Here is a 27,151-nt window from a genome sequence, read left to right on the forward strand (position 1 = left end):
GAAAGTTGTAATTTAGCATGAAGAGCCATCGAGGGGCGAGCCTAAATATAGCTCCACATATACATTGTGTCTTGTAGAGAGAATAGCAATTAACAGCCAATTAAATGAATGACTGGGGTCAGCAGCAGCAGCAAACTAATGGTGGGTGTGTTGCTGCGCTACCGGATAATCCGAAGAGACAAAGAGAGAGGTTTGGGAGTGAGAGAGGGCGCATTTCTCAACATTTTCTTTTGAGCAAGGCAGCATAATGAGATTTGAAGGGTTCCAGTAATGCGTCACCTGTCCATCAAATAAATTGTGTGCTTGTATAAAGAACTCGTATAATAACTACTTTATGCATGTCATCCTACATGCATGCACTCAGACATCAATGCACTGTGTGAACTGGGACTTGCAATGGAAATGCAGGGCCTCCAGCTCCAGCAGGAGCTTTTGCAAGTCGGGGGTCTTTATTGGTAACAAAAGACCTTTAATCAGGTGTAGCAGGGCTAATGTCATATTCAACTAAGGAGGTTGATTCAACAGAGGACTTAGCTTTGATTTGATTTGAGCATGATCACTTAGTTCATTATATTGCCCCACACTGGGCTGTTTTATTCTATACTGTTGTTTTAGGAGCAGTAGATCATTATTTAGTGCGGTTTTTAAAAATTAATAGAACTCGGTGTGACAACACTTGCACAGGTTACTTTGACTATTGTAATTACCTTGTCCTGGGTGACACACATAGGGTACAAAAGCATGTATGTGATCTTCATTCAGATTACAAAGAGGTCGTATGCTCATGTGTCAGTGTGCTCATAGCCTGTATATAAAAGATAGAGACCGCCTACTTACTGGTTTCTGGACTCTACGTTACAGAGTTTTGGTTTCTTTATACCTCATTCTAGATACTTCAACACTAATGAGTGATGTGGCAAGTTAGCACCTTCCCAAAAAAGCGAGGAAACACAGTAGCCACATTCAGGTATTACTAGCAAAACCAAGTATTTTTGTCTTTTGTACTTAAAAACAGCTCTGCAGCACATTCAAGGATAGAGTCTGGTCAGTGCTCTATGCATGGCTTAATTTAAGAATCACAAATACACATCAATAGCAGTACAGAGTTTACGTGGATGGTGGCAGTACAGAGTGCCACCATCTTGGATTGCTAACCCGGGGTATTCGACAAAAACATATCTTAGTGGGAACTGGAATTTCCAGGAAAGCACCATTATCAGGAGCAGAAGATACCATATTTGAACAAAAACAGCATTATTCAATTTAGGTTTAGTTGTATAGCATCAAGTCACACAAAAAGATTCTACAGTGTTCATGGAAAAAGCCCTAAGGATCAGATGGTCTCCTGTGAGCAGCACTTTGCAACACTGGGGAGGAAAAACTTGCTTTTAACAGGAAGAAACCTGTGGGAGAGCCAGGGTCAGGGTGGGGCTGTTTGCCCCTTTCAGTCTTTTCAAGGTGAGACGATAAAGCAGAGGAAAGACAGGGATACGGAGCAGAACATGCACCGTGGGAGAGAGAAGACAAGTGTTAACGACTTGCAGTGGTGGTGTGTAAACATGTGGGGACTGAAAAAAGCTGAGTGGAGAAGATATACTCAGCACACCACAGTGTATCAGCTAAGGAAGCTTAGTTACACCCTATAGTTAATAAAATCCAAATGGGTAAGTTATAAACATTCACTCATGGCATGCAGTTGCTATGAAGGGATAAACTGTCCACAGACCAGACTGTGCTGTGAAGTTGGGCTTTTTAATGTTACAGTCTACAGGGATTGAGCAGCTTGTTGAACAAGCCTGAAGTGGCCATTAGAGGAACTGGTTAACGAATGAGTGGAGGACACATGATGACTCATAAGAATCTGTAATTTTTTTTTAATTAATTTAATTTTGGGCATCTGTGTTATCATTTCCATAACTCTCCATTTCTGTCTGTCGAAGCTAATGCACAATCCCAGAGTTTTAAGGATCCTGAAAACGGTGGACTTACGTGGAGTCCAGGATTAACATATCAAAAGCTCCGGGTTTACGAAAAAACATATTTGTGTGGACGTGGCTCGAGTCACTGCGGTAGCCGAAGAACATCGAAACAAGTCCCCATCTAATTGCCTCGCCTTTGAAAAGGCAACTACTTGCTTCAAAAAAACAAGGCGAGTCATTAACGCTGTTCTGGCAGCAATCCCACCTCCCCTCCTCATCCCCACTTCTCCTGCTCTCTCTCTCTGCTGCAGCTGATAACACCTTGTTCAGAGCCAGTGATCAAGGCAGAATCATCTCCTTCTCACCCCCATCTTTTCTGCAACTCCACCTGCGTAATTGCCGCACCTAACCTTTTCAGCGCTGCCTCCACTGGGAGTCAGCCAGCCAGCCCAATTGGGCTGCGGGTATTAATAGAATCTCATTTCATGCCTCCATCGGATAAAACAAAGGTTGGGTTTCACCGAGCAAGTTTGATCTTTTTACTGCAACTGTTGAGAAGGTAACTGCGCAGTGTGGATTCAGAAAAGCGTGTTCTTGTGTGTGTGTGAGAGAGGGAGAAAGTCAGCAGGGCCACGTGGGGGTTTGGCGCAGGCAGCTGGGTGGGCAGGAGGGTTAGCCAGCAAAGTGTATAATCATGGTAAAAATCCATCAACAACTCCTGCAGATTACATGATAAGATGCATAATTTGCTCTTGCCCTCCAGAATGACACCGAGTCTGGTATTTGCTTTTGCCTTTCTCTCTTCCTACTCCTGAAAAACAAATCTCTTTAGGCACAAAAACAACTTGGTTAGACGATTCTGGCAAAACTAATTCATAATTATGGCGACAAGGTGACAGAATCACAGCATGTAGGGATTCTCAAGGGAAATCATCTCAACATCAGGGATTACAGTCACTTAAATGCAAACAGAGGACCTCATATAAACTTAGTTCATGAATAAAAGTATATATATATATATATATATATATATATATATAACACCTCCTGGATGAATCCACACTTTGTCACACATGTTTGTATATGGTCTAATTATGCCTTTTGCCCTTTGTGGTTTTAATATCCTGGATTGCCACAGTGGTTGAAAATGGATCTGTATGTTATTTCATGGTGAAATGGACCCAGGCTGAGGTTTCTGACCTTTCAGTGCTGAAGTTAAATGAAACTCATTAGTGGCTAAATACTCCATGACGTATTCTCTGTGTTAACACATTCTTCTTTTATTTATTTATTTTTTCGCTGAGCTTCTTCAATGTGACTTCTTTTAATTAAGCTCCAAATTAGGGCTGGATTGTCTAGTTTGTAATTGTGCCACAAAAAGCCGTTCCTGCTCACAAATCATATGATTTTCCAAAGATCACGGCATAATCAGCGGTGTTTAAAGGTGCTCTAAAGGATATTTCAGGTTGCGTGACATGTCGTTTTTTTTCTAGAGCTTAATATGAGGTTGCTCAAATGGCCTTTATTTAACACAGAGCCCTTTGACAAACCATATTGTAACAGTATTGTCCTCCTATTTAGAGATCAATGCAGCCTCACCACGCACACTCTGATGTGAGCTGCTTGTGCCTGAGATGCATCTTGGGAAATCTCTTTAATGAACAAACAAAGCAATCAGCAGAACAAGCTTTCTGGTTAGCAGTCACATTACTAACATACTGAGGAATGCGTGCCCACATTACCATTTAAAACCTTTGCCTTTTATCATTAGTCTCTTTCTGTCTTTCTCTCTGCTTTTTCTTCTTGTTTCTTGCTGCTTTGTGTCTTTCAGCCCTGTAACCAAGGCTGTGGCAGACACTTTGCGGGCTGTTTTTTCCAGCCTTATTAATGCATAGATGTTGTGGATGATGTGGCAAAGACATCTTTGTTCAGGGAATCCCTGGTGTGACACAAATTGATGGAGATCTATGAGAATCCAGCTTGTTACGAGGGAGCCAGGGCTATTTATGAGGTGGGTGTTAGTGGGGAGGGGTGTAAGGGGGCAGATACAAGGCAGAGGAGAAGGAAGGGCGCAGCAGGTCTCCGAAGACCAGGCAGCAACTCTCATTTAAAAAGCGATCGAGAACAAGCAAAAAGTTTGCTTTCATCCAGGAACAGAGTAGAAATCATTATACGACATAAGCATACACCCTATGCGCGTTTCACACACAAACACACACGCGTGCACGGTCGCACAGTTCAGTGAGTCTGCTATCCTCAGCTCAAAGCTCAGTAAATTAAAAGTCTGACCAGAGAAAGCATTTATGTGCAATATGTGCAATAAGGAGGTGTGTGTGGGTGGGCTGCTGTCTTAATTGGGAATTAATGAGGGGGACAGGGTGACAGAGGAAGTGGGGGCTGAGGGAAGGTTTGTAGGGAGAGTGCGACAGAGAGAAAGAAGCAGAGGAGGGGATTACCTTGGAACAGTATGGTGAGTGGGAGGGCTTTTCCTGTCAGTCCTGCCCTCTGGTACGCTGTTGGGACCGGGATCTCCCTTGAAACAGCTAAGATTTTCCTGTCAGTCCTGCCCTCTGGTACGCTGTTGGGACAGGAATCTCCCCTGAAACAGCTGCCACACCCTTCTTTTCTGATGACACATTAAGTTTCTACCTGATTAAGACTTTTGAACAAGTAAAACAGTAAAAAATGGAAACACATGAAGAAAATTGTTGCTGTGTTATGGTGCCACCTTTGGGCTTGGGTTACACAGATTATTTGCAGCCCTTTTTAAAGTCTGTAGGAACGGCTTCATAATCCCTCATTTTTATTCAAATCAGAATAGATTAATGAGAAATGAGAGTCTGACTTATACTTCATGTTTCAGAGAATACTAAATGTGATTATTCATATAGCAGTTTTCTTTCACTCCTCCTATCCTTTCATCTCCCGCTCTCTTTCCTCAACTCTGTTTCCAAACCATCTTCATTGGTTCCTTTCTCCCGTCTATATTTATGTACTCCATATTGAAAAGTTCTTCTGCGCTCAGAGCGAAGCTGTGCGTGGCTCCTCACTGCAATTACTGATTAATTACAGGGAATTAAAGCAATTAGAACTGCTGAGATATACAATTAACGAACACACGCTTCATGACGCCACGCACAGGCTGTGCAATCACTAGATTGCAATGCAAATACGTCTCTCTTTTAATCTCCCTCACAGTTATTCTTTCATTTTCTCATTCTGCTCTCTAGCACTTGCCCAACACGTACACACACACACACAACAGGGTGGCAGGTTTTCCAGTTCATTAAATAGTATTTAATTTGAAAATACCTCTGTGCAGAGGGAGATGTGAGAACCCCAAGAGACAAAAACTAAAGCAGGAGTGGGCAACGACAAAGGGATTCCTCCATCTGTCGCCCTCGATCCTGTGAACTGGGGAAGGCAGGAAACCACAGAAAAATGGTGAAGAGATCTTTGTGATGGCATTTTAGGGCACAGAGGGCAGGGCCACCTTTGCAAATGTATGGCCAATTTAGATTTGCCTAGAAAACATAACCCCATCCATGTCTTTAGACTGTGGGAGGAAGCTGGAGTAACCAGAAAGAGCCCGCCCAGACATGGGGAAAACATGCAAACCCCACACAGAAAAGCCCCAGCTACCAACTAAGGGATTCAAACCCAGTGAGGCAAACCACCGCACCACCATGCTGTCATGATCTAAGGTGTGCCAGGCTGTAATTGTGGAGCAAAAATGGCAAAAACGGGGAAATTTCAGGAAACTTGCCTATTGTATTTCTTGCTCATTGAATGTAGAACACCAAGAACGATCATGTTTGTAGGGTAAATATGAAGCAGAGCCAGTAACCAGTTTGCAAAGATGAAGGATGGAAATATAAAGTAAACTTGACCACAGACAGTATATGAGAGTCTAGAGTGCAGAAGTGTCGTAAATCTATATTATTTTTCATGTGGCTGCTAAAAGTAGATGCATAGATGCAAGAAAATGAGTCTACTTCTGTCTCATTAAACATTTTCCTGGAGGCTTCACTTTCATAAGTTTCAAGTTTTGTTTAACATAGAAGTATATTTATTCTGTACAGCACTTGTTAGAGTAGAGTTCACCTCAATGCAAGGTATGGCTGAGGGCGTGGCTACACTGTGACTGGTAGATGCTGCTTTATGAGAGTGAAGAATCCTCAATTTGTTAGACCCGGTCTAGCTGAAATGTATAAGCTGGGGATTTAAAAATATCCATGAATCTAACTTTAGCTTCGTCTCAAAAACCAATGGATTATATCTATTCTTTGTATACGGACTATAGGTTTGATGCCCTGCAGTTTAAAAAGCTTCAAGAAACTGGACCAAACGCAAAGCAAATGCACTTCTTCTTTTTCACTTGTCTTTGTAAGATGTGTTTAACTTATTTTGGATATTTTTGCGATCAACCTGGTGTCAGGCCCATTTTATAAGCACTCTTTAAACCAGCGTAACACCATTACTGTTTGTGCTAAAGAGAAAATTCAAACAGTTTCGGAAAGAAAATGAGATGAGCTTTACGAGGACATTTGGTACATCAAGGTAGCAGAAAGTATTCACAAGGTGGTGCTTTCTGAACACAGACAGAAAAATCAGATCTGCCCTAATTTTACCGTGTGTGCTGCTTCACATTACCGTAACTCCTCAACCAGTTTGGGTTAGAGTGAAAAATGGTTCCTGGAAGATGAGAATTATTTTGTAAGTTTACAACATTACAAAATAAGTCCAGACGGCCTGCATAATTCTTCTGAGATGTAGTCATAAGAGTGTAGCTGCATGAGAAAACACCCCGCCTGGCTCATATTAAAACCATTCATTCAGTGTTTTGTTGATTAATTTAACATTCACTCATAAAGGTGTCATGGTGCCATAAACTGCTTCAGATTGCTTGATTCCCAGACTGCTGTACGGGTTTCCTCATGATGCTCTGTTTCCCTCCCACACTCCAAACATCATTAGGTAAGAACCGCAATGTGAATATGAGTGCGAGAGCGTGTTTGTCTGTCTGCGATGGCCCTGTGAATGTCTGACTGGTGATCCTTCCCGAATCCCTGGTGACTGTGCAAAAAGATTGAGTGGGTAGAGACTATAAATGAAGTTGTGACTTTCTCACCCAGTTCAGAGGAAATGCGATTGTGTAAGTGTTTCTCAGGCTGTGGTTGGAGCGACGCACCAAGATTTCCATCATCTGTTCTGTCGGGATGCAACGATTAATTTCAAACGCAGGGAAAAATGGTTGCAGAGGAGCAGAGGTACATGAAAAGGAGAGCATACAGTAGCAAACACACAATTCACTGAACTAATATAAGCATAAACTATACTGTTATTGTACAGTAAGTGAAAACTGACAAGGATAACTCTGACAGCCCAAAGACAAAAAGAGAGACTTGCAGCTTGGGGGACTTATTGTGCCCTCTCTTGAGTTTCCACAACAATGACATACTTTCACATACAACAATACGTGACTTGAAAAGCAGGGAGGTTGAAGGGAAAACAATTCGTAAAACAAATAAAACTTGAAGTGGAGAGATTGATAGGTGACAAGATGCTCCTCTACTCCTCTGTCTCCCTCTTTCTGGCACGCTGAGTGTGATGCCCTGAGGCGGTGCCCACGGATATACTCTCCTTTTTTCCCCCCTAACCTCTTTGCCTTCACTTAACAAAAAAGCACACCATCTCCATGACTCGTATGAACTTTCTCTTAAAAACTTTTCTCACCTGCACGTATACATCCTGTGCGTTCACACCTATCAAAAGCTGTACACTGAGATAAACCATTTCAAAGTGTATTATAATTTCCAAAACAAACCCTCACTCTTTCCGAGCTTACATAAATGTTGAAATATTCATATACATACATATTTCTTCTCTTCATTTTTTTTCCCGTTTGCCGAGTTTCAAAAAGGAACATTTTTCTGCACTTTAGGATTTGCTATATTTATGAGGAGTGCAGGAAGTGTCCCCAAGGCAACACAGTGACTCATCTCACGGTCCTCCAGCAGTGAAGAGATGAACCTTAGACCACATACTCACACCTTCTGCAGCACACAAATACAAATGCACAGAAAATGTTATGAGTGGAGAGAAGAGGTCGGCGTTCTTTGAAAGCGAAGGAGGAATACTCGCAGTCAGTGTCATAAAAGAGGAAAAGAATGTGTCAGTAATATAAAGCTGATTAGCCTGGTATCTCTACTACCCACAGAGAGAAGGATTTGCCTTTAAATCTATGCAGATCCTTTATACTCGACTTAAAATCAAAGGGTAATGAAAACAAGCGGCTAATGGAAATGAGTTCAGGTTGGTCACTGGTAAAAATAAAACCACAACCTGTCTAGCGTTGATGCTTTTAAAGACAAGTCTGTAGCTTGCTGAAGCAAAAAAGATGAGGCTTATATAATGTCATCAGTTCTGCAGAAATGTAGTAACAAATCAAATAAAAATTAACCTGAGACTGACACTATAAAAAGATGCCCTCTTGAGATTTTCAGCACCTCTAATTGATTTTTCTTATTCGTAAAACATTTGCAAAGCAAGTATTTTAAATCCTGCATTGCTGTACCAGCTAGCGGTCTTCACAATCTTTATTTATATGGACAACGTTTGGTACTCTGGGCTTTACCCTCAGTAGATTCCCTGCTGCTTTATCCTATTGATGCTTTAGCTTTTAATCACAATTGTCACATAAGCTGGTTGGGAGCTAGTTATGTTCAGAGTTTTGGTTTAAAATCCGTGCGCCCAAGCCGTCACACTGCCTCCACCATGTTTTGGATCATGAGCTGTTCCATGACTTCTCTATACTTTTTCTTGCCATTATTCTGGTAGAGGCTGATCTTGATTTTTTTCTGCCCAAAAATGTGGCACATGTTAAGGAGCTGAAACTCCTAAACCCTTCATCCAATCGAATGTGGATGCCCTCAAATGAAGGCCGAGAGTCTACACATAATGTCCATGTCAATTATATACTGTACCTAGAATGGACCTAGCTGTAAACTATTGACAATAAATTGGACTGAATTGAAAACACCACTGCGCTGTGCTGGAAAGGTCAGACCCGTCTCTATTTCCTGAGGCGGCTGAGGTCTTTTAACATCTGTCGGACGATGCTCAGGATTTTCTTTGAGTCTGTTGTAGCTAGTGCTATACTCTATGCTGTTGCACTGAGGCAGCAGACTGAGGGTTGTGGATGCCAACAGACTAAATAAACCAACTGGCAAGGCCACAACACTGTGGGGTCGGAGAAGGACTCTCTAAAGGTGGTGTTGGAGATAACTTAAGGACAATGCTGGCCAGCCACAGGAGCACATTCAGTGAGAGACTGATTACCCAGATGCACCACTGAACGACCACAGGAGATCATTCGTGCCTGTGGCTATCGCTCCGTACCATTCCTTCACCTAAAAGCACACATCAAGTAGACACACACTGTGAAAGTTCTACATTTTTAAAATCTTTACATCCTCTACAGAGAAAATAACTCTGTAGTTATATATAAACAGGTACTTAAAAATAAATAATAGAAAATAAATAAGTCAATATGACAGGGGGCACCTCAATTTCAACTTTATTTATATTTCAATGTCAAGATATTTATATATTTTATTTATTATTATCTGTGTGTTTTACATTGTGAAACTGATGCTACTAGAACACAGATTAGAACATGGATCAGGCTATTCATCACCAATTTAATACCCAGCCTCTATTAGGCTATTGGATAGTACCCTTTAAATAAATCCAGTTTAAAGTGTCAGAGCTCTGATGTGCAGCTGTCATGTTACAAATAAACAGCAGCAATGAGAGCGCACTCAGCAATAAAAGAATTAACTCATGTTAAATTGTTTATTTTACTGCTCTGCACACTAGATCACCAAATCACCAGCGTTAATTGCTTGCTTTATTTGCTGTTAGATTTTATGTTGTTTATAGATTGTCATCACCATTTTATCATCGTCATCTGATAGTGTCTCTGACTGTAGAGGGAAGAAGAGTCACATGATGCATGAAACACCAGTTTTTTATGAGCCTGTGTGGGTGAGAAACCTGAAACAGACCGCACAGCTCAACAGCTAAAGTTGATAATTGTCTCCAGCCGATCACTGTAAAAAGTGACGCTGAAATGTCTCCTCCACCCGGAGGGTGCCTGGCTCCAGGACAGGTCTTCAATCCTTTCTCCTTCATGTTAGTGAATGGAACAAGGGTCAAACTAAAACAAGAAATGTTCACCACAGATGCATTACTACTTATTATGCAGTACTTTACTTAATTACTCACTGGAAAAAGTACACAAATGAGGACACACGTATAACTTTCATTGTGCTTTTTACATATGAAAAAAAAACTGACACCACAAAGCAAAGTCAAAAACCTTCCCAAAAAGATTTAAAGGTTTTTCCATAAACATATAAAGGTAGAAATGGAAGCGATGGAGCTGCTAGCCTCATCACTGCCTTTGTTACCTGCTCGAGTTCAGGTAACCCCGAACCGTCCCTTAGTTAAGCTGTAATAGGCTTAGCCATGTACTGCTGGGTGGTTTACCACGATTCACTGATTGTTTTTTGTTCACTGATCTCTTTTCACTCTGTTTACTGCATGAAATCATTAGCAATTCTCAAACTCTTTCCCCTCACCCTCAACCAGTTGCAGCAGATTGCTGCCCCTCGGTGAGCCTGGCTCTGTCAGAGCTTTCTTCCTATTAGAAGTTCTTCTTTCCCACTGTCACCAAGTGCTTGCTCATGGGGCAGGTCATGCGACTGATGAGATTTCTGTCTAAAATTGTGTTTTGTGGATAAGTGTCAAACCTTGTCAAAGGACTGGCCCAAATTTCATATTTTTCTGTTCTCTGCCCTCTCCTAGTGATGATAGAATAATGTAGCATTTACAGCCACCGTTTACATTATATTTCTGTACTTTAATTTGCATTTGGACATTTTCCAGGAAGTCGTATCAAAGATTGATGAGTTGTTCATTGAAATTCTGCCAAATTCAAGGTTAGAGCTGTGTAAGTCTGCCACTGCTCTTGGCTCATTTGTGCACAGTCCCCTCAACACTGGCAGTGCAGTGAAGAGCGCTGATCTGGGTGCTCTGTCCTCTCTGTTTGCACCTCTATCCTAATGTTTCTTTCCTCCACTGAACACATTTTATATGTCTACTTTGTCTCTCTAAACTATCTAAGGTGCTGTGATTTATGCTACATGACTTAACCTTTGTGCAAAGTTCTGGCTTACACTCTCTTCGGGATGCTGAAGAGAAGAGTGGCTTCCCTAATTTACTGGCAACTCCCTTCACTGTGGTGGATCTTGGATATCTCTGCTGTTCCTCTGTGGAAGTGGCATTGGGATTAAGAGGGAAAAAATTGGCCTAAATTGTTGTGAAGCATAAAAATGTATGCTTCACAACAATTTAAGACAAGCTCCCAATACTTGACTCATGTCTTCTTAAATCTGAAATGTGTGCCACTGGATCACGGGCATTGATGCAACACAGACACACAGCTCTCCATCCACATACTCCTTCCCCACCAGTTTAAATTATTAGTCTGTTTTACATTGGGAAACTGATGCTACTAGATACCCAGCTTTTATTAGGCTATTGGATAGTAACCTTTAAATAAATCCAGTTTAAAGTGTCAGAGCTCTGATGTGCAGCTGTCACATTACAAATAAACAGCAGCAATGAGAGCGCACTCAGCAATAAAATAATGAATTCATGTTAAATTGTTTATTTTACTGCTCTGCGCACTAGATCACCAAATTAATGATTTTCTGTAGCATTAATTGCTTGCTTCATTTGCTGTTAATTTTTATGCTGTTTATAGATTTTCATCACCATTTTATAGTCGTAATCTGATAGTGTCTCAGACTGAAAAAGAGTCACATGATGCATGAAACACCAGTTTTTTATGAGCCTGTGTGGGTGAGAAACCTGAAACAGACCGCACAGCTCAACAGCTAAAGTTGATAATTGTCTCCAGCCGATCACTGTAAAAAGTGACGCAGAAATGTCTCCTCCACCCCGAGGGTGCCTGGCTCCAGGACAGAGCTTTAATCCTTTCTCCTTCATGTTAGTGAATGGAACAAGGGTCAAACTAAAACAAGAAATGTTCACCACAGATGTGTTTTTCCCAAAGATGCTTTATGCCATTGTGAGTAGGTTTTATCGTGCTGTCTTTGGGGGTCTGTTTTATCATAAGTTTGATTTTAATTACTGGGTGCTGTAAAACTGGAGTGTAAGGTGAAGGCTTTGACTGACAACGGCAGTGACAGATTAACGTGCCTATTTGTGTTCAGTAATTGCAGCTAGTGGGAGGAAGTGGAGTCAGGTCGTCCATCTTTTATCAAACCAAAGTTGTTTAAAACAAGCCACAGACTGAGCCGATCTGTTGGCCGAGGGCGGCTAATGTTTAGACGCTACATCCAGAATCACATTCAAAATCCTTCTACTCCAGTGTTGCGGTCATTACTCAAAAATACTAATGTATTTTATGTTACGGATTACTCTTTTTGAAAGTACGTCATTCTTGAAGAGCTTTGCAAGTTAATCATTTAAGCCACATGTTGCCTAGATTCTTACACTGTGAATTCATGTCTGTCAGATAAATGCATAGTGTCTTTACTGAGCTTTCTTTACTGAGCTTTCAGCAGATGCTGCATAGACTCAAGATGGAGCATCTGCTGCAAGGGCCGATGCCGCCAGTTGGTACAGAAGCCTGACTCGGATGGCCGTGCCTAAGACCAAACTCATATCTGCCTCATCGCTGATTAACGTTCACCGCTCACGGCATCCTTGAGTGTGACTGCAGGGCTTAACACATGCAAGGGACCAGTTGAAGATGTCAGGTCCTCGGTGAATCCACTAAAACAGATAACCGTTCTGTGCATGGCATGCTTTGCACAAATGTTTTTTGTTCAGCTGGAAGGAGCATCGTTTATAAACCCTCCACAACCTACAGACAGATGGAAGGCGGGGAGTCTTGGGTTTGTTTTGTTTTTATTAATGAGACTGTCTCAGATTTGTGCACAGGAAAAACTGCTTCCTGTTTGGTTGCTCAGGAGCTGCAATTTTTGTTTTTTGATAGTTTGGTGTGCCCTTGACTGTTGTAGTTGTTGCCGGCTAATCTGCTGTATCATGTTGCTTCTGACATGTTAGTAAATTAATTTGGTTTCTTGGGTAGTGAATCAAGGCATATCCTAGTACAGAGCTGCCTTCTTAGAGTTGCAGAGATTATTGGAAAGAATACAGGATTAACTAAACACTTAAAAAGTATTGTGAAGATAACCGTGCAGGTCCCATTCAGTGGGAAATGACTCAGTTAAAAAAAAATCTATGGGAAAACTTTCATCAACAAGGCGGCAAAATGTATGCTTGTTACAGGAAACAGAAAACAGAGAACAACAAAATTATGTACAATTATGTATTATATATATTTAAAAAAGAGAGATAATTAAAACTCTGTATTTGGGGGATATTTTGTGGCTTGGGTGTAACAAAAACAAAAGCTGAGAAACAGACCGTCATATTGTATTTGCTAAAGCTACACTACATATATAAACTATTTAATCTTAAATTAAAGCAGTAATAAGCATGCTGATTCCTAATTATAATTTACTGTTAAGTGAAGATGAGGAAAATTTGTTTTTAAAACAATGTTAAGATTTTAAATATTATCATTAAATGATTTTTCACATGTCTGTTGGTTTTCAGTCTTAGACTAAACCATGTTTACTGATTGCAAAGCACTGCAAATAAAATACATTGAAAATGATACAAGTATCTGACTGCGTGTCCAGCTATGAAAGCAGAATGGCAGATATGTAATGTTTTTGTTTAAGTGGTTCCCAAAGTGGGGGGTGCAGAGCCATTGCAGGAGGGGCGCAGTATGAATTACAAACCAACTTCCTTCCCCTAAGCCAAAGACTGGAAAATATGATGGGGGGGGGGGGGGTTGACATCTTTTTTTTCCAAATAAGAAAGCGTAAAAAATTAAATCTAATAGTTTTCTCAAGTATTTTTTTTTCTTAAATTACTTACATAGCTTTTGCCTGTCTATTACTGTGTAATGCACAACTACTGCCAGAAGGGGGCAGTGATTTACATTTACGCTGTTTGCTAATAGCTACAAAATCAAACCACAAAAGCTTAAGACGATGAAACTGTCAAATCTGTGAGGCACAAAGAGATTAGACGCTACTTTACAAAAAGGTGAAAAATAAAAAGCCGAAGTACACTCATTTGAGATCGGTGGCAGTTTTAAATGTCGAACAGTATTTTTGCTTGACATCGAACCTCTCAGTTAAAAGTTACAGTTTTTTTCAACAACCAAAATCTCAATGTCTTCTTTGACTGGCTTTTGTGACTATTGTAGGATATATTGTCCTTCCCTAATTTAGCATTAGGGAAGGACAGACCCAAGTATCCTTCCTTGACTCCTTGGTACAGTTCATTTATAAGAAAAAGGTGCCTCTGAATATAATCCAGGGAGGGATAACATTTACTGTGACAGCATAATTGGGAAAATGATCCCAATTATATTGTAATATTTGAACAGAAAGTGATATCTAGAGGACAGTGCGGAAATTGTCAAAACTGAGAGGTTAGTGCCAGTGAATGCTTTACTTTTTGTTTTAGTATCAACATTATAAAAAGGCATGTAAATGAGATGTAGATTTGTAGCACAATAATATGACCTTAAAGGCAAAAAAGAGCACTGCTGTTTAAAAATTTGCATTTGAGTGCCAAGGCCATATTTCCATATTGTTTAGATTTGCGTGTGTTTGTTCTTGTTCATGTGTTTGCAGTTTAAAAAAATGGTAATCTGTCTAATGTCATATATATTCTTACAGCTGTCACTGTTAAGAGCAGATTTAGTGTATATTAAGGTTGCACCATCATACGCAGACCAGCTAAAAACGCCACAGTCGCTCAGCGGTGAATACAAAAAAGAAAGACAAGAGGCCATTTTCCCTATTTTCATCTCCCCGTTAATCCTCACTCCTCTTTGCACGCAAGCTGCAGAATACTTTAACAGCGCCGTAAATGGAATGCAGTTTACCATCACTCTCCCTCCCTCTGTCCCCCTCCTGTCCCACTGTTTCCCACAGAACAGTTTAACACATTATGACCGCACTGGCGTACACTCGCTCAAATGACATCTAATGCATTCAGCTCGGATAATGTGCACCGTGGCATGTTGCATTTCCATACCGCTGCTTAGTACATCACCGTCACAGGAAGCCATTATGGTAATACAGCACCTGAGGGAAGAGAGACGGAAAGAGGGAAGAAGTTGTCAGAGAGTTTGGAGGGAAGGGGAAAGATGGAAGAGAGGAAGACGCAGGCTTACACAGATTAGAGAAGGGTTAATGGGTACTCACAGGGGAAAATGGTGTGCAAAGACAAGGACGTGTGATGTTCTGATGTGATTTGTAGGCTCATAAAGTAAGTTTGCTCGCAGGTGAACAATAAATGTGATACTGTAGCTTTTGAACTTGAGTACGGGAACTACTTAGGTTCCAAGAATGTGCTGTACACATTGTTGACTAAAAATCTATTTTTTAACTTGTCCTGGGTTCATGTGAACTCTCGGCCATCAGTCTCAGCTACAGTAAATATTAAACTTCAATACTTAAGCCACTCTGGTCTTGGTCAAGACTCATTTAGGTTGAACCAGCCTTTGCTCAGAGTCATTTGCTCATCTCTGGAGTCTTGGACTAAAATTCTTTACAGTAACACTAGTCTACATGCACAAGTAATCATGCAGAAGAGCATGTAATGCCTTAATACCAAGTGACATCATGACTTTAAATGTGTTATACACCAGCATGTGGCATAATGTGATACTTTTATAAAAACAATTCAACCTTTTAATTTCTATAATCAAATAGAGCGTAGAGCATTCACGTTCAAAGTCATTTAACTTGTCCTTCTTCTCCATTCTGATGCTCAGTTTGAACTTCAGCAGGTGATCTTGATCATGTCTACAAGCATAAAAGCTTAGCCTTGTTGCTGTATGATTGGTTGATTAGATATTTGCACTAGCAAGATTTTGTACAGGTGCGCCTCACAAAGTGAGGGAACATCCCCTTTAATATCACCTTGAAGTATGGATGCACTTTTAAGATAAGATAACATTTATTAGTCCCACACGTGGGAAATTTGTTTTGTTACAGCAGAAAGTGGACAGTGCAAAGTTACACAGCAAAAATTAGAAAAACACTGGAATAAGATAAGATGATACTGTACACAATAGAATAAAATAAAACTAACAAATTTACAGCCAGGCTAGCTAGCACTCACTCGTGTTTGGTGGCACAAACACGTGTTCATGTTCAAATATATTAAATTGAAACAAATATGCTGCTTGCCTGTTCATTTTAGGATAGATTTTAAAAATGTATTGCCTGCCCTCACAGCCCGGCTCCCACTTACCTGGCAGACCTTCTACACATACACAACCCACAAAGGTCTCAGACTGGCTGACTAATCACTTCTTGTTGTCCCCACGGCAACACTGAAACACCGGGGAGACCAAACTTTTGCTGTGGACATATTTCAATGTCTATTTTTATTCTATTTTTCCATGTTTCACTTTTATTATTTTTCCCTTTTAAAGTGGATTAATATGCATTTTGTATTTTACTGCTGGAAAGCCCATTGATCTAATATGCAGGGGTTTTTTTTAAAGTGCTCTATAAATATAGTTGGATCAGAATAATGCCAGACCCAAACCATCAAGACATTATCTCATTGAGAGACATAATTATGGCTTCATCCATCTTTTATACAGTAATGTTAATACAATGCAGAGAAATGTATTTTGATCGGTGCTTGCACAGGCAGTGATAGTAGAGATATTTTTCACCTCTTTGCTTAAGTTTAGGGAAAAGGACTTGGTGAGGGTTATAGGCAGAGTTTTAGTTAAAGGAAATCATCCTCAAACAACAACCGACACAAGGTTTAGGTTTTGGGAGCAAAATGTACATTATGCATTGCTTTAAAATGGAAGAGGAGAACAATCGCTTTTGTAACCAATTCATAATTACTCTGACTACAGGAGGAAGCTGTCAGTATAAAAAATATTGTACTGGGTGATTTAGTTTTTCTTTTCTTTTCTTTTTTATTTTGAAGGACAGTCAGGCTCTCATGGACAAAATTTTCATGCCCAGCTGTGGATCCTTCAGGCCGCTACATGCTTTTTGCATACTGCCCTTGAAAATAAAGCTACAACACAATACTAGAAAATGCATCTTTATCACCTCTGATGCTCCATCACTCTACTTAACTCGCTCCTGATCCTCACTCTTTCCATGCGCCATTATCACAGTCTCACCTTTACTCACTTCCTTTTCAGTTTCTCTTCCTCTTCTCTTTCTCTCGTTCTATCAGTCAATAACACACAGTGACAGCTTATGTAACATGTCAAGTTCCAAACTGAACTCAACTCTCCTTGATCTGCAGCCTTTTCCCTCTTCTAAATGACTCACTTCTGTTATAACACTTCAGCCCGAGTGAGAGACACAGCGGAGAAGGCGGGAGGAGAGGGGTGGCAGACAGAGACATGACATGAGAGAAGAGGAAACGCAGGTTTAATTATTCATACCTACTGCAGCAAAAAGAGAGCAAGAGAGGGAGAGAGAGACACCGAGGGGAAAGACAAAAAGAGAGGGCGATAAAGGAGAGCAGGGTTGACCCAAATGGGAAGGTATTCCTAGTGCAGTAGTGCACTCTGGGAGCCAAAGCTGTGCCGCCCTGGGGCCATGAATGTGAGGGAACTCCACCTCAAGCTGCCAGAAGGCCGCAGAGAGAAATCAAGTGGGTGAGGAGAGAGATACTCGTGAAATCTATGAGAAGTAGCCCATTAGTTGTATTATGCTTCCTTAGCTCAGTCTGGCTGTTATCTATATTGAATTCCCTTTTTACTTTCCCTCGAGCCTAACATACCCTATGAGCACGAATACAGCAGAGAGTGGAAGTTTTAGTCGTAATTTTCACTTGGGACCGTATCCACCAAGGTGTGTGTGTGTAATGCACTTATGAAGCGGGAAAAATGTGAACCAAAGTTCCCAAATCCCACCGACCTACCCCGGAGACATCTCATCACGAGAGATGACGCGCCACTGCGGGGAATGAGCGCCAAGAGAGCGCAGGGCCCCCCCATTCATCTGCAGTGCTCCCTCGAGACCAGCTCTCTTTCATCTCCTCACATCCTCGGGGTGCCCAACAACAAACCTCCGATGGAGAAAGAGGGGAAAGAAGCACGGAGTAAGAAGAAAAGGGAAGCTGTGGCCTGAGGTGGGATGACAGCAAAGCCTGAGCATTCCCAGCTAGAGGTCAACCTGTTCTGTTTATCCTAGTTTGGCTGGTGTGCTCGCGAGCCGGGTGTCAACATAACCTTATTTTCCTCTCTCTTACCAGAGGTTATGTATGCGCAACCGAGGAGGTTTTGTGTGGAAGTCAAAGCACAATTGTCTTTATTTTAACACCGATCCGCTCACTGAGAGCAACAGCGGCTGCCCGGCCGAAGACGCCGAAACCATATTTAATATTCCAGAAGAAGAAGAAAGTGGGCCTGTGCGGTGGTAGGCCAGCTGATTAGCTGTGATGTGTCTTTGTTGATGGTGGGAGTGAGGGAGGATGGGAACGAGAGGAAAAGGGAAGGGAGTTTTACGGAGATGAGTTGTGGCAGGTGTTGGACAATGACGGGAACAAAAGAGAGATTTGAACATTGTACTTCAAAAAACTCTTTCCCCTTTCTATTCTGTGTGAGTCTTTCTTCCTCTCCCTTCTTCCTCTTTTAATTGCTGCTCGCCGAGTCCCTTGTTCTTTCTTCTCATCCCCCCTGTGTTCTCCTGTGTCTCCCTGCTCGGCTCCCCTCAGTCCTCATCCATCTCCCTGCTCTCATTTTAATGTTGTCCTCTTGGAACCCCCCCCCCCCCCCCCCCCCCCCCCTCACTTCGTCTCCTCTGTTCTAACTCTCTCCGCTCCATCTCTCATCTCCTTCATCCTTCTCTCCTTGGCTTTGCAGCTCCTCCGCGATGAGCCGCTCACAAATGGCTTTTGAGGAGGCAGCGAGTCGTCACGGATGCAGTGACTAAACTTCCGATAAAATCAATGTTTAATTCAGATGACTGCAGGCCATTGACAGAAAAAGTGGAACCCTTTCATCTATATAAGGACTGCGAAAGAGGGGGGGATTGAGAGAGATGGAGGGAGAGGACTGACAGGATTAATGGAATTGTCATCAGTTGTTTCTTTAGCAGTGAGAAGGAACCATCAGCCTGCTGTTGCCACCTCTCAATAACATGTATTTACGAGCGAGCGAGCGTGCGTGCGTGCGTGCGTGCGTGCGTGTGTATGTGTGTGTGTGTGTGTGTGTGCAAGTACGTAAATGATTTTTCCTCTCACCTGCTGTTCATTCTTCCTCCTGTCTTCCTGCATCCATCTGAATCATCCCCGCCTGACATTTATCTCATGTCATTCACAACACTCATCTCTTTCTTTTGGCATTTTTAGGATTCACATATAATACTGATCAAATGCTGCTCTCAAATCTACCTGTAAAATGTGAAACAAGGCTTCAAAGCTTGACCGGCTCATACGTCAAATATGAAACCGCACAACTAGGGCGAGCCATTTCAGGTCAGGTTACAAACATGCCGAAATGTCTCGTGCACGCATGTGTATTTGCATCACGTGTACGTGAAGATCAACCCTTCTGGCTCCGCGTTCAAATGTCAGACCTTTAACCTTTTAAAATGTGACCCGAGGCGGCACCCAGGCATGTCAGTCGCCAACTGCCACGTGCCGGAGAAAAATAAGACGTAGAAATGAGATGAAAATGCCAGCACTCGATCCTTCTATGTGCTGAAGAACAGATTGAAGTGTCATGTGGAGAGAGGAGAGAATCTGTTCCCATACAGGTGGTGAACAGAAGGTGAAGGCTGAGGGGAGGACGGGGTGGAGAGAGGGAGGCGAGGAGTGAGAGCAGAGGAGAGAAGAGGTGCGGGAGGAGGGCTGTTACTCTCATTACATAATGAATGAGGTGAGAAGCCACACATTTGCTGTAGAGGCTTTAGTCATTTTTATTCTGATGCAGACTGAAGCTTTTGAATCCAGCACCTTTATGCGCTCTCACTTGTCTGAAAAAATACATGCAGGGACACTGAATATGAGGCATAAATCTAATCCTAAAACACTGCAAGGTGCATATGTCTCTACATTTTCATTGCATGCATGCATAATGATATAGTATATAAGGTATTACCACAATTATAGTGAGAGCAGACATGCATGTGGGAAATGTGCATGTGTGCTGCATATTTATGTGTGCGCATACAATTGTGTCAGTGCGAGCGATTGGCTGACAGACAGCTCAAAGAATGACAGGTGACCACGCTACAAAGATAGAGATGTCTAGCTCAGCTGGGGGTTGAGAGGCGGAGGGGCAGGGTGGGGAACGGCAGGAAGCCCGGAGTGATGACTACATCGCCGCAGCCCCTGTCACTTCCCATTAGCAGCTCATACACACGAGCACAGTGGCTGTGATTGTAATTAATGCCGGTTTGGGTTCTGTGTTTGTTGCCGTTTGTGCACGTGGCGGCGCACGAACCAGCGAAGATGTGTGTATGAAAGACCAGAGAGTCTCTGTGAAGAATGAAAGCTGACAGAATTTATGGTGGCGTGCTGTGTGTAACAGCAACAGGATGCTGCCGCACACACTGTGACACCATTACCCCTCTGCACGTCCTGTCATGCCGACTTATGCGTCTTGTATTACCCACCGGTCAGCTCTACAACTTCCAATGAGCACGTACCAGAAAGAGCAGGTGGCACGGTGAGGCGCTGACTGGAAACTTAGTCGAGTGAATTTTTCATCTTCTATTCTACTTTTATAGCTTACGGGTTTACTATCGTTATTGTGTTGTTGGCAGGTGTTCAGACAAAAGTTGCTTGAGGTATCACTGAAACAGTGATATATGAGGAGTGGCTACAATGTTTTGCCCATAACTGGTTTAAATCTAATTGATTGTTCTGTCAAGAAAGTGACTTTGTGGACTTCCAGACTGCTTCCAGGATAGCTTCAAATTTAGAAGCTCCCTGGAAGATCCTTTCTGACCACTGGATTTTAATTTGAGGGAGAGACTTCGTAGGGAGGCCGCTCTGGCATGTAGTGCAGCTGGTGAGAGAAGGCTGTACTTGTGTGGAAGAATACTCTGGATTTAAAATTGACTGCACGCCGCTGCACAATGGGGTGCATTACAGTTCGGGTTGTTTGAGCTGAATGTTTTCCCTCAGATGCCTGAAGATGATACAATACAACTCAACATTGACAGTTTGACCCTGTGGGAAAAAACGTAGCGCATATTTCACAACATAGCTGGTGAAAAGAAGAGAAAAAAAAGTAGGGCCTCTTTGTTGTGCTCCTGTCTGCTTCTCCACTGAAAACTGTTGCCTGGTCACTGGGTCATAGCTCTCATTGCTTTGATGTGAAATTCAGGTCAGGTTTACGCAGACGTGGATGTTTTCTACCTGTTCAAGTTTGAGGTCCTTGGTAAAACTGCAGATTTGCATATGGAAATTGTTCAAAACATGGCTTTCTGGGACCAATCAGAAAAAAAACTGCAGCAGTGGTGGAAACGGTCCAGAAATATACAAGGAGAATGCTTTTTATGGGGAGAGCAGCCGGATTTAATCAAGTATGGTATTTTATTTTTAATATCAGAACACCAGGACTGCACCTTGTACAATACACAAGGTCCAGGTTGAATGAAAGATCCAAGAGGTTGAAAGCTCCTAAGACACCTGCATTGTGGAGGTATAATACTCTGAGACTGCGCAAAAAAGGTTTAAAGTTTTTATTCCAGCAGAATCCACCTGAAAGAAGTGTGCCTCAGGTCTAGAAGAGCCAAACATCCAACGTGTTTACAGCTGCCACCGGGGAACTAACCATTAACCCTGCATTTTTAAAGCATCCACTCTTCCTGCTGTGCCATTGAAGCTGCGCTCTTACGTGAGGCGATGCTGCCTTTAGCGCTCACCCTGCTGAAGCGTCCTTCATTGTTACCTCAAGTCCACATAACCACCAGCAACATCTCCATCACCACACTGACCCTGAGCATGAGTTAGAACTGTGGAAAAGCACGTGCAAACTTATTTTTATTATCAGTTCTTTTTTAAATATGTAAAGTTCAGGACCCTCTCTGTGGTTGTGTATATTTGTTGTTTGTTGTTTTCACTGTGGTCTTTGTTTGCTGTCACTGTAGCAGCATGGTTTTTCTGCCATAGGAGACACTGGAAATAATTACCAAGGGACTGCTTTGTTTTCTGAACTACGCGGACTTAAACAGACCCCCCCAAATGAGAAAACAGGACTACAGGCAAAAGGTTTTCGCAGTGCACAAGAATTTAAATCTTTATTCTACTTCTATTTGAACACACAGCTTAGTCTCGTACCCACAAAGATGCACTAACAACACAAGCCAAGCCAAGAGTCAGATACACAGAAAGGTGACATCCCTGTTTTCAAAGGAGAGCAGAAACAATATGATATCATGGACGAGCGTGCTCCAAAACAAAACAAAACCTCTGTGTCAGATCCAGGTCTGCCCAGAAATCTGTGGGTGGTGCTTCACGAGTAAGGCCCACTAATCTGAGAGCGGGCTCTGACCCAGATCTCACTGAGTGGGAACCACCCTGACCATCTGTGGGTCTCCACACCCTCCTGGCATCGCGCACACATGCTCGTACAATAACGATTCTTTCCTCAAAAAGTAAGGCAAAGAGGAAGAAGGACAGGGCAGCTTGAAAGAGAAGAGGCAGAAAAAAGAGACTGTGAAAGAGAGGAAGAGCATTACGGCTTAGAAAAATGTCACATTCCTCCGGTCGGTTTAATAGAAGGGCACTGCTATAAATCCACCTGCTCAACGACATACATGGCACAAGCTGGCTTTCAATACCATTTTTTGGCTCTCTTTTTCTCCCTGGCATTAAAGTGTGGGTCTGGAAGGCGGCATTGCAGGGCAGGCAGGCGGCACGGTCGAGTCGACCTTCTGCAGTGGCTGGGCAGGAGGGCAGGAGGACACCCTGCGCCCCAGCCCAGGCCTGCCGAGAGGCCATCTGGACAGGGGGAAACACATGCAGAGTACCTGGCCAGACCTGGAGCTCAACTCTGACTCACACACACACGCTCACTTACACACTTACACATGTATATATACACATAGCAGCACTCGTACGACAATTAGGAACAGACACACACACAGAGAAGTATAAATGTGGATCCCGATATGTTCGGCTGCTGAACGTTCACAGTCGATGTATATCTGTGGGTGAGTATATGACACACAAAATGCTCTTTGTAGATTATATGTATAATCAAGACTACATCAGTAGACTATATCCAGCTTGATACTCCCACTCAAACCCACACATGCTTTCCACACGGCACTCGTGAGTCTATGGTGATGTTAACGTTAAGCCCCTCAGATTCTGCCTGCCAACGAGTGTTTTACATTTGGTTAAAACAGATTCTGCCTGTGTTGCTTTGGAGAGTGCTACATTTGGTTAAAAGCCATTATTATGGTAATGTGAGGGTGCTTGAGATAATGGCAAGATGAGAGCAGCTCGACTGCCTCTGACATAACAACCCTACTCTATCTATCTCTTCAGCTTCTTTTCGCTCGCCCTCTCTCTCGCTATACTGTACCCTGCCCACCCTCCCTTCATCTATACCTCACAGTTTCTCTCCCTGACTCACCTCTCTCGCTGATCGCAAAGGTGTGGTTTTTTCCTCCCGTTTCCTGCTTGCAGCATAGCTGTTTTGTCATTAAAATCGAACATTATTGCGGGAGAGCTTTTGCTGTGGCCACAATTCAACTGTTTTTAAATGGACGCTTTTTGCACAATGCTGTTTTGGGGGGCGTTTTTGCACTGAGGGTTAACATTACACTCTATCTTCTATCTGTTGTCATCTATCCCGGGTCCTACCTGTGTGACAAGAGTTTTTCCCCTTGGAGGAGGGTGGATGGCAGATTTAGTGCTGCGAGCAGAAAACAGAGGATCAACTCAGAGAAGAGGAAAATATAAGTCACTGGTTAGGAATTTTTCAGGTCACTGGCGATAAAAAATCAGGAGGCAATGATGATGATGACAGAAGAGGGACAGGGAGAAATGGAGGAAGAAAGTCTGAGAAAGAATGAGGGAGAGAAGAGCAGAAAGGGGGTAAGGGGGGTTGGGAAAGGGAGATTGGGAGCAATGTAATGCCATCCACATCGAATTTCCCTTAATATGATTTTGTGTTCTGTGTCTATTCAAGTCAGCCCTGATTTGGTTGTGTGTATAATCGCATCAGAGCAGGGATTTGCTTTGGCTTTTTCACTGCTGTTGTGTTGTTTTTTTCCCTCTTATTGGAGTTGGCATCAGCCTTCATGACACAAATCCCTTCTGATAAATTAAAAATGATTGATTCAGAGTCAAAGATGGAAACTGCAACGCAGGGAGCGAGCGAGCGAGCGATCGTGCCCCCCCCCCCTAACTTGTGTCTGCACACAAGCGCATGCTTTTAAGTGCATGCATGTGCACGAATGCTGCGCTGCCCTTTTTCGGTTCATGCAAGCGTGCGAGCCTTGTCGCCGTGGACAATGTGTTAGCAGGGCCCCTACAGTACGCGTGTACATTTGCGGGTAATGCAAAACGAAGGATTGGCTTATGACACCGTATTCCTGACACCTTTAAAGAATGTGCGAAGATTGCAGATATCTGACGTGTGAACCTCAAAGCCATCAGTGTGCATTTAATGCTCTGAGCCGCGTATCTTGCCAACATCGACTAAAAGCGTGAAATTCGAGACCAAAAAAGTGTGAAAATCCACCAAGAACATAGAGTGAGCTGCGAATATCTACATGATCTCTATTACATACACCAACATACAATGTGAAGGCTTAATTGAGTGAGCATCTATATAAGTCTACTTTGTCTTACATTCACTTACTCCAACTAAAACAGATGCACATGCTTTCTGACACACACTCTCTGGTTGTGGGCTCTGGCTCTCCCAATTAAGCAGAGGAGTGTTGTGGAGCATCGGTGTCGGGGGATTCTGCTTTCTTCTCCTCTGTCAGGACCCATCGCAAAGGCTCCTCATTAGTGTCAACCTCAGCTGTGCCACCACTTTCTCCTTCCCTCTTCCTCTCTCCCTCTCCCCTATCTTCTTGACTTTTCCTTTCTCCCTCTACATCTCCATCTCTCTCCTGTTTGACTTATTCACATTTTTATTGATTGCTGACTACCTCTCTGAAAAGCTGCCACCGATGGCCCCATTGTTACCCCCGTTGGTTCTGCCGTGGCTCCGTCTGGCTCTCTCCACAGTGGATCTCATCTCTCATACAGACAGAGCAGAGCCGTCGGCTGCACTGTGCTCCCGTGACAAACGGCAACAAACAGGTGTGTTTTCACAGCACTTTAATGACAACAACTGAAGAAACATTTCAGCAAAAAGACAGGGTTACAAAGTTGGTCTGATCATTAGACCAGCAGAGATGGTTCGGAAGAAAAGTTGATTTGTTGATTCAACGTGTGGTATCATAGACACATAATGATGTTAATGATCAGCGCGCAGCGAACGAAGCGGCGGCAACAACATGTAAACAAGGCGACAGGGGAGTTGGCATGGAAGCGCGGAGTTCAAAGATCACTCGATGCACTCAGAGGGCGAGATGTGGAGAAAAGGCAGATAAAACAGATGATTGTTGTTTGTTGTTGCAGTTTTCCCCTGAGCAAACCGCTTCCTCTTCCCCTTTACCCCTACTGCTACCTAGTTCTTCTGGTCCTATAATATAATAAAAACCCCATTCTGTTTGTGTGTGTCTCATTTCATTCTGCAATTAAGAAATTGAGCTTTGATTTCAAGGAAGGGTTATGGGTGCCATATTGGGATGCAGCATGAGATCCTCCACTCACCAAGTTCCACTCCCCAAGTCCCAGCCTGAGCCTCCCCATCGCTCGACTCGGCTCACTTTTTCTGCACAATTTGGTATCAAAGACATGATAATTAGGCTGAACAGAAGTTCATCTGGCTTCTATTATTTCTCTTTAATTAATAGTGTATAATAATGACTTACAGTTACTCCAGTGCACTTTGTGACTCATTGTGTGTGTCTCTGTGTGCGTGTGAGCGAGAGAAAGAGAGTGTGAACTGGAGCCTGTGCATGAATATCTTTTAGAGCACACATAACTTTAGATGCCGCACAGATAAAAGGCGGCAAGTGTCAAAAGCTCCCAAACTTTTCTCCGTTTTCTTCTATGTCTCCTCTCCTCTCCTCTCCTAACCTCCTTCCCTACCCTGCATTTGGAGACCTAATGAGGACATTTCTGTCATGCTCCTCAATCACACGCACAGCTGCAAGCCCCAGCCGGCTATAAGTCCCAGGTATTTGAGACTTCACTCCTTCCCCCCCAGATGATACAAATAAATAAATAAACAAATAAAAGCACATTTAATGTAATGCGGTGATGTGAAGAAGAAGAGGAAGGGGGAGTATAAGAGAGAATACTTAAAAGGAGACACAGTGGGAACAGAGCAAGGCTGAATTCACTAATCTCCGAGGAGGCATAAAGTGAACATGCCAACCACCTTCAGCTCCAAGGAGAGAAAAAAAAAACAAATTCCACTGGTTTGGTGATAAATAGGATTTAAGTTATGGTGACAGCTCTTCTGTATGTATGCGTATGCATGCTGTGAGCTTGACTGTAAGTGCATGTTTGTGTGTTTTTGTGCGCCTAAGCACATTCAACTGATACGCAGCAGTGGGCATCCTTCCAGCAAGCCCCGGATGCTTTGCTCCGCGCTCGTTGTGACTTATCTCTCAGAAACAAAGATGGATGTGTCAGTGCGCTTATTAAAACATGCTTTTAGCCCTGGCCGCCACTCTTCAGGAGGAAATCGCTTTCTGGCGGAGATTGACAGAACAGAAAAGAGAAAACAACATCCTCATTTAGGCCCAACATCTCGGACATGATTGCTCGCTTTAAGCTGGGTGTTCCTATTGAGGTTTTTTAATTGTTGTTTGCTTCTTTTGCTCATAGCTACATATTCACCAGCCAGGCAGTCATGGTTGGAATCTTTAATTACCTTCAATACTCATCCCCTTATTTCAAACAATTGCGTGATTAAATGGGCGCTGCATATATATGCGTTCCTCCTTTCTGCGTCCTCAAAAGCA

This window comes from Astatotilapia calliptera, chromosome 2 (assembly GCF_900246225.1).
Source record: "Astatotilapia calliptera chromosome 2, fAstCal1.2, whole genome shotgun sequence".
NCBI lineage: Eukaryota > Metazoa > Chordata > Actinopteri > Cichliformes > Cichlidae > Astatotilapia > Astatotilapia calliptera.